This window comes from Aythya ferina (genome assembly GCF_964211825.1).
Source record: "Aythya ferina genome assembly, chromosome: 1".
In the NCBI taxonomy this organism is placed as follows: Eukaryota; Metazoa; Chordata; class Aves; order Anseriformes; family Anatidae; genus Aythya; species Aythya ferina.
The window spans coordinates 142,482,039-142,490,137 of record NC_140296.1 but is presented as its reverse complement, the minus strand read 5'-3'; the positions used below and the strand labels follow the sequence as shown (position 1 = coordinate 142,490,137).

Sequence of the window (8,099 nt, the reverse complement as noted above, 5' to 3'; positions counted from 1 at the left end):
ACGGAAAATGGTCGGCCCTGTGATCAAACACACACCAGTGTGCAATGTTTTCCTCTCTTGCTTGGTGGGCATTGCAAAGGTGGGTTATGGGGAAGGAAGGGCTCCCCTCCTCACTGACCAGCCTCTCGTATCCCCACCCATGCATCTTCCTGGCGAGTGTGACACTTGCCCCGTCTCATTTCTAAATCACACCGGTCAGGGAAACAGCTGAAGCCACAGCAGCGAGCAGCTGGGAAGAGCAATGTATTTGGGATCTCCTGTTTTCCTGTTTCCAGCGGGGTCAGCTACAGTTGTGCTGTGTAGATGCTTTTTGCTGCTGTAGATTGATGCTGTAGGGACGCATCAGCCGGACTGCGCGTGTACAGGATTACCCCAAACAGTAATTGCAAACTAATTGCCTGCACTAATGAGGTGATCTGCATATGGCAAGTGACCTTTAGAGCAGGGTTTTGAGATATCAAGTAGCTGCTCTTTTCACTGGGCTTCAGGGTGTTTGGAAATCATGGGCAAATGGCCAAAATCCTCCTGCAACTGTCTCTAAAGGCCCTCAAACTGAAGAAAGGGAGCATGCTCCAGAAAAACAGATACATTGTAGCTGCATATAATAAAAATAATTGTGAACAACAACAGTTCCTTGTCAGGCAAGCAGAGCCAAATATCTTCTGTTGGTAGACTCCATTCTGGAATGTTCTGCTGATCTGTCATGTCCGTGTGGGCCAGCCAGGACCAGCGAGGGTGTAGCAGTAGGGTTATAGCAAGTGATTCTGTGGGTGTGGGCCTTAAATCCATGTGTTTTTAAATCCCTGACCAGCCACATTTACCAAAGGGTTACAATTGCAAACATTAGGACTGTTCTGGATGAGTCACCCAGAAGTTAAATATTTAGGCCCAGGATCCGCAGCCCCTTTGCGTGTTGCTCTCTTCATGGGAATTCAGCTCCTGGAACATCTACGAACGCAAACCTTGTGACAGGGCGAGTTAAGTCACTCGGTTTCTTTCTGCGTTGGGAAAAAGGAAGGGTTGCTGCCCTAGCCCAGAGCCCCTCCTAAAAGGATTTTTGTTCAGCTTGAGTAAACCCTTCATTTTCTGTAACGGCGCACCATTTGGAGAACCACAAGTCTTGGAATGTATATGAACGCACTTAAACTCAGTTATATAACACATAGAAACTGTTCTTAGCTTTAAACAGCGTGTCATCTGTAGCTCAGTGCATTGACGTGCATGTGTGCATGTATCTCTGCGTATCTGTCTACATCTGTGTGATAGTATATAAACATATATATATACAGCTGCATACAGAAAAACGTGTTCAGAACGCTAAGCTTGCAATGCCAAAGGTCTGGAAATTAAAACGTCTACATTACTCCATGCCTGATGGGTCCATGATGCAATTTTCAGTGATGTATTTACACAAGTGTTTTCTTGCTGAACCTTTCCTTCATTAAGTGTGCAGGATGCACTGACTTCTTCAATTCAGTAATCACATAAGCCCTAGCATTGCTGTCATCTGTGCTTTTTCCAAGGCCACCGGTTCTGCGTTGCAAACCTCTCACTGCTTTGATTCGGTAAATTATCCCTCACATCAGTGACCTCCCAGACACCAAGTAGGCTGTTCCTATAAAGAAGGAATTGCCTCAGAGTCCTTCCACACTTTTCAGGAGACATGAACTCAATCTGCTCTGACTTGACTCTAAAATGAACCAGATCCTGACATTTGGGAAGACCCAGACTTCAAATTCCACAGCTCACAAGTGCCTGGAACAGGGGATTTAGTTTGGCACAGCAAGCACATATATATCATCCAGATCCAGAGCTAAATTTGGGAACATCTCTCTGTGCTTGTGTTCCTTCGTTCAGGCCTATGAGAAAAATCTTTTTATTTGGGGGATATGTGTATCAAGCACTTATTTGGATGTTTGTCTCAGCTTAGTTTTGCAGGTATAAAAATGCAATCTAATTCCCTTCAGCCATACCCCTGGATGTGCCCAAGCCTTCACTGTGCTTCAGTGCTCATCTCTTCCTCTTGGCAGAGGTGTCCAACACCTCTCCACCAAACACCTGGCAGGGATGTGCGAGGCTGCAAAGCCCTCCACGACTCAGCAGTGCTTGTGAGCAGCCCTGATTCTGCCTCCACACACGGGCACCTCCACACCTGGTGGGTCTTTGACTGAATTGCCTCCACCTGTTCCCAATGGGTCTGGCAACTGAAACCCTCCTCTAGCATCTCAGCTGTTTGAGTCTTGCTAGGGAGGCAAAGACTTAGAGGGACAGTTGGCTTGATGTTAGTGTGGTGGTAGTGATGTGCTTTTTCTGGTTTTCCTTGCTGGCTCCTAAATCCATTGCCTTTCTCAGCCAGGCTATTCCAGGTTACTCCATCCTCCTACAGAGTCTTGCATAATACATATGAGGCTCTGCCTGCTGGAGTGACCGCTGTCCCACAGAGGGGGCAAATTTTTGCATCTGCTTCTACACTGCTGTTGGTAGGAGCAGTGGTATGCTCTGTCAGGTGCTTAATGACTTGAAGGACATGTGAAATACATGCATGTGTGACTTAAAGACTGAGTGTGAAGTGCAGAAGGAGGTAAGTGATTTCAGCATCTTATTTTTTGGTCCTTGTTTGACTTCAGTCTGCAGTTCTTGCTGCTGTGGTTTAGATTAATTTACCATTAATAATTTCTATTAGTATTTTGGTGGTAATAATCATTAAAGTTGGAGCAAGCAAAGTGTGGCTACCAAGGTTCCCTTGATTTATTGCCATGTTGAAATCAGGAGTATGTTGTTCTGATACTCTGGGCTGCTGTAAAGTAGCTCACTTCAGCTTCAGGGTTGTTTTCTCAGCCCAAGCAGTAGCTGCATGAGGCTGTTTTCGCTGGGGCTCAGCAGCACCCATCCGTGGCACCCACTGGAGCCAAGGGACGCTTGGCTGTTCACAGGGAAGGTGCTTTGTGCATCGCTTACTGCAGATAAGATCAAATGTGAAAGCACAATAAAACCGTCACTCCACCTGGACCAGGCAGCCTGCAACCTGAGCGTTATCAGCACTTGCTTGATATTAATAGTAAATGCTCCAAGATGCTTCCAGCTGCAGCAGAAAACACCACAATTTTTACCAGAAACTGTAAAAATCATTCCTCTCTTCTCCTCTTAGGAAACATAGCTTTGTGTTGGGTTATTGTGGGTGGGGATGGATGCAAAGCCCTGGCCAGAGAGTGCAGTTCGTGGCTGGTTTTGCCTGTTCTGGGCAGAGCACACACAGAGAAGACTGGCTTCATTAAAGGTCAGTGCTCAGTAGAGGACAGGGATCTTTACTGAAGACGGGAGTGAGATTGCTTGGCCCTCCTTTAGCTTCTTCTTTTGTGTTGTTGTTAAGTGGGGTGGATTTTTTTTGGTTTTGTTTACTTAAACACTTTGCTACCACCTCAGCTACATTATGCTACAGAGATATTGATGGGCTTGGCTCTGTTCCCAAGATGTCCTATTTACTGTGCTTGGCGTGACCGGTGAGTACTGGTGTTTTTGCAGAGTCTCAGGGCTCCCAGAGATGTAAAATGACCCGGGATAAGCGGGAAGTCATGCTGTTACCTTGATTCGCTGCATACGAGTAGGTCCTACAACAGAGGATTGTATGGACAAACAAGAATCTCCACTGAGAATGATATATGACCGTGGCAAGGTCTTTCTGCTACTCAGCAAGCGAGGAGAGGACAATGGTAGCTGGCAGCTACTGTTCAGGCTGACGTACTTGCCTTAGATTAGCACTGGGGTAAGAGCATGCATTCTGCCAATTGCTAAAGCACAGCTAACTTGCAGCAATTTGTGAAGGGGCAGTAACTCAATTGCTTGCATTGTCTGCTCGGATGACAGGCTAGCAAAATGCTCTAAGGCGGTGGCTTCCAACTCTTCAGTACTGTCAGCTTTTGGTGTGTCTCAGAAAACAACATTTATTTTTTTTTTATCTTAAGTTTAACAGTTTTGAATTTTTAAAGTGGAGGGGTTTGCTGGTTACTTCTGAAGTTATCGGATGGGCATGACAGATGGAGGAGCTGCTGCCCCGGAGCAAATGGTGCTGCTGGTGGCTGAAGTGAAAACAGGAACCAAACTGCTCAGTCCTCTCTGGTTTTTGCAAACTCTTTTGTGAGCTTTTCCAGTTACAGAGTGCTGTAAGGCCCCTGTTTTTTCCAGTGATTTTAGAGATGCGAGGAGAGGCAGAGAAGTGCCATGGCAGGACAAAGTGTTTTGCCACAAAGTCGATGTCAAATGTGGAGCTCCTGGTGCCACATCAGCCCCTGCAACCTTCCCCGGCCTGTGAGTGACCCAAGTGGGGTGTAATGACTTCAAGGTGGCAGTGAAAGGCTGATCTGCGCCCTTACGGTTGGAGGCTTTAATTTGATCCCATTGTGCATGAAGTGATGACTCCTGAAAACAACAGCGGCGGCACAATTATTTATGTTCATCTGTCAGAAGAGCAGATCAAAGCTATCTATAGAGCTGCAGACAAAAATCACCACGGATGACCCAGAGGCTCCCTTTTGTGTGAGGTGACAGACTGGAGTGTGACTTCATTGGGAAATCAGTCTTAGACCCACACAGCAAAGTCACCCAGCTAACGCTGACCCAGAGCTTTTCTTTGCACTTGCTCACGGCTGAGCAGCGACAGGGGTTAGAGACGATGACGCCAACTTTCCCTGTTTTTGTTTTTCGGGGAAGAGACCTTGTTCAGCACAACAATATCGCTTGTGCTCATCATTACGTGTGCAATCTTAAGATGATATCTCGGCAAGTTCAGACGCGATGGAGACCTTTTGAGCTGCGTGGCTGCGGGGTGTGTTGCAGCCTGGCACTGTGCAGCGAGGCTGTAAGGGATCATCTGGGAATCTCTGACCGTGCGAAGAGTCAGGGGAGCAGCAATTGCTTCATGCCCAGCTCAGAGCCAGCCATGACCAGATTCCTGCCTCTCAGGTCTCTCAAAGCACATCCTTACTGAAGTGCTGATACCATTAACTGCTAGCATCTCCTCAGCAAGGAAGAGCCAAGGGAATTAAAGGTGATAGAGGTCAAATCAGCAAAAGAAGTATTTGAAGGTCACTTTCCCCTCTTTGTCTTTGCTAGGGTTCTGTCCACACATATCTTTTCCTTGCCTGACATGCAGATGGTGACTGATGCTTGGAGTATCTCTTTCATGTGCTTGGAAAGGTTCCTACAACTCTGGCAATGAGTGATGCAGTCAGCCCTACAGCCCAGTTTTATAGATTCATTAAATATCAACAGAGATAGATCTGGGCCCTCTGCACCACCCAAAAACCCATTCATTCCCTATAGGGTTTTGTGCACAGGTTATTCATGCTTCTATAAAATAGATGATACACCAGACACAACTTGGAAGTGTTGAACATGATGTGATGATCTTTCATGATGCTTGGCTCTTCAAAACACAGCCCCAGTGCACTGCAAGGGAAAGAAGGTCCCCAGCTGAATGTACCAAAAAAAAAAAAAAAGAGAGAGAGAGAAAAAAATCCAGCTCTCATTGCTGGAGAGAGGCAAAGAAAAATGGAGGTTCGGTGAACTTGAAAGCCTTGAAATAAGAATCAAATCCACCAAACAAAAAGCCTCCCAAGTGAAAACAAGATCTGGTGTGTGTGAGCTAGCATCATGTTTTGGGGCATGAATCACAAGGTTTTCTTTTTTTTTCCTCTTTGGCAGGTGTATATAATTACAGTCCCAGGATCTGTTGAAGTATTTAGTGATTTTGGCTCAACTTCAGATGCCGTGGCTGGTGTTAGCCAGTAGGTGTTCTGTGCATCCTGGAAGATCAGTGCCTCGAGCTGCAAATTCATTCATGACTTTCTTAAGGAAGTTGACCAGAGAAAAGAGGGAACACAAAAACAATTAAACTACATGGGACAACTCTGGCTTTAATTTTACCCTTACAGGGATAAATGACTGCAATCTAAGCTGGAACTTGTTTTAAGTCTTTAGCTCATTGCATGCACAAATATACACTGTGGGCACAATTTTCCTGACTGAGCCCTTGAAATGTGCAGGGGGAGCACCAGTATCTGTGTGCAACCCTTTTGTCTAGTGCCTGGGCCCTTAGACACAGTCAACACAACATCTAAGTGCCTATAAAGAGAACCATCTTCTGCCACGTGGTTTCTTCTCCTCGTGTCTTGTGGCTGCACTGGTGCTTCAGTTGTAATAGCACACAAAATAGGCAGACAAGGAAACTTTAATGCTGATGTTTGTGTAAGCCCAATATTACCACTGCTATACATACTTGTTTAAAAACCACTGTGTCTAAGAATTGTTTTTATGTTCCCCTTGGGCTGAGCTGTGAAGGTGAGACTATTAACCAAAGGCATTTGTCATCAAAGGACGCTCTGGAGCCAACACAATGCAATGATTTTCACACAAAGGCTTGATTGTCATTTGTTTGGTTTGCAGGCAGCCAAACCAGCAGCTACAGAGATCACCCCAAGCCTTGCTTACGCTCTTCAGCTCATCTCAGGGCTTTGTGGGACCCAGAAATAAAAGCAGGCAGCGTGCTGTGGTTTTGCTGGCTTTAAATAGCACTTGTCTTGGGGCTGTGTGAGCTCTACCCAGGGGCAGTTGCGTGCCCAGCAGACAAGCATCACGTCCCTCCTGGCCACCCCCTGCATCGCCACCCTGTGCCACCCTCCCCACCTGCATGGTGACACATCCTGCCCACCCAGCACTGCCCAGTTCCCAAACACCCTGGTGGCACCAGTCACACCCTCCTGGTTTGATGCCATCAGCACATTCCCGGCCACCTGCCCAGCTAGGATGCCTGTCCCAAAAGCCAGCTTGCATCACCCCGTGCCAGCAGTGGTGTGGAGAGGCTCTCAGCAGGGTGAAGGGGAGGATGAGGATGCCCACCGACCTTGTACACACACAGCTGAAGCAACGGGGAGGTCCCTGTGGAAAGGAAACCTCCATGGGGCATAAGACCTAGGGATAGGGCTGGGTACAGCTGCTGTGGGCTGTGACACGGGGCCTGGGGCCCAGGCAGGGAGAAGGGGCTGCCCCTGTTAGCCCCAGCCTCTGCCACTACCCACTGATGTGAGCCCCTCCGCTGTCTCTGATGGAGTCCTGGTGGCCTTTCCCCCAAACCAACAGCGAATGCTCTGCTGTTTGGGGACATCTTGCCAGATTCATGGGACATCAGCATCGTGGCACTGATCTGGATGGAGGGCTTGATGGAGTGGCTGCTTCCTGGGGTTGGTCCTGTTGTGGCAAGGTAATGCTTGCTCCCCCTGCATGCCCCAGTCTGCACACACGTGTGCACACCCAGGTACATGGACACATGTGTACATGCACACACATGCGCTGCTGCCCCTGCTGAAGCCATTGGCGCGGTTGCTGTCCCAGACCAGGTTTAATTATGCTGCGGAGCTTGTTACCACAGGAAGCAGCCGAGGCCAAGAATTAAGTAAGACTTGAGGAAGGGATTGGCCATTCGGACAGACAACAAGAATATCCAGAGTTGTCATAATTCATGCCGATAAAAATTTTGGAAAGGATGCACAACTCCTCGCCTTGGGGTCTAAGCCAAGCAGAAGAGGCCGAGAGGCTTGGTCCGAGAGGAGGGGGCTGGGGGCAGATTACCTCACCGTCTGGCTATGGCAGTGGCCGTGGCCTCACGCCTCCGCTAACCACATAGCCCCGGACCCCCAGCATGGGCTCGGTGCCCCGTGCTGGCCCTGGGGACACCTACCACCCCCCGTGTGCCATCCCTGCCCGAGCCGGCAGGCCCGGTGTGGGGAGCTGGAGCCCGCGGTCAGGCGAGCTGGGGCTCCTGGCCAGGGGCTGCCGAGGGGGGCAGTTACACTTTAACCCGCCGAGCCCACGGAGCCCGCTGTGGGGAGCGCCTGTCTAATGATTAAAGCGCTAAACGAGGAGGCATGAACTCTGCGTGCTCTCCCCGGCCTTGCTGCTGGGTTACGTGGAGCCAGGCGAGTCAGGCCTGCGCCGCAGCCACCGGGTCCGGCTGGTTACGACCGCATCCTTTAAATCCTGGTGTTTGGCAGAGGGTGTCTCACTGTTTGATTTCTAGGTATTTAAGACCTAATAAACGTCTCAGT

General features: G+C 48.7%; 1 long non-coding RNA gene across 1 annotated transcript; it reads left to right on the top strand.

Moving 5' to 3' along the window:
- Positions 1-2,228: 2,228 nt before the first annotated feature.
- On the top strand, positions 2,229-6,403 carry LOC311424358. The gene is made up of 2 exons (XR_014686069.1): positions 2,229-2,581; positions 4,183-6,403. It is a non-coding gene; the product is annotated as an uncharacterized lncRNA (long non-coding RNA).
- Positions 6,404-8,099: the final 1,696 nt, after the last annotated feature.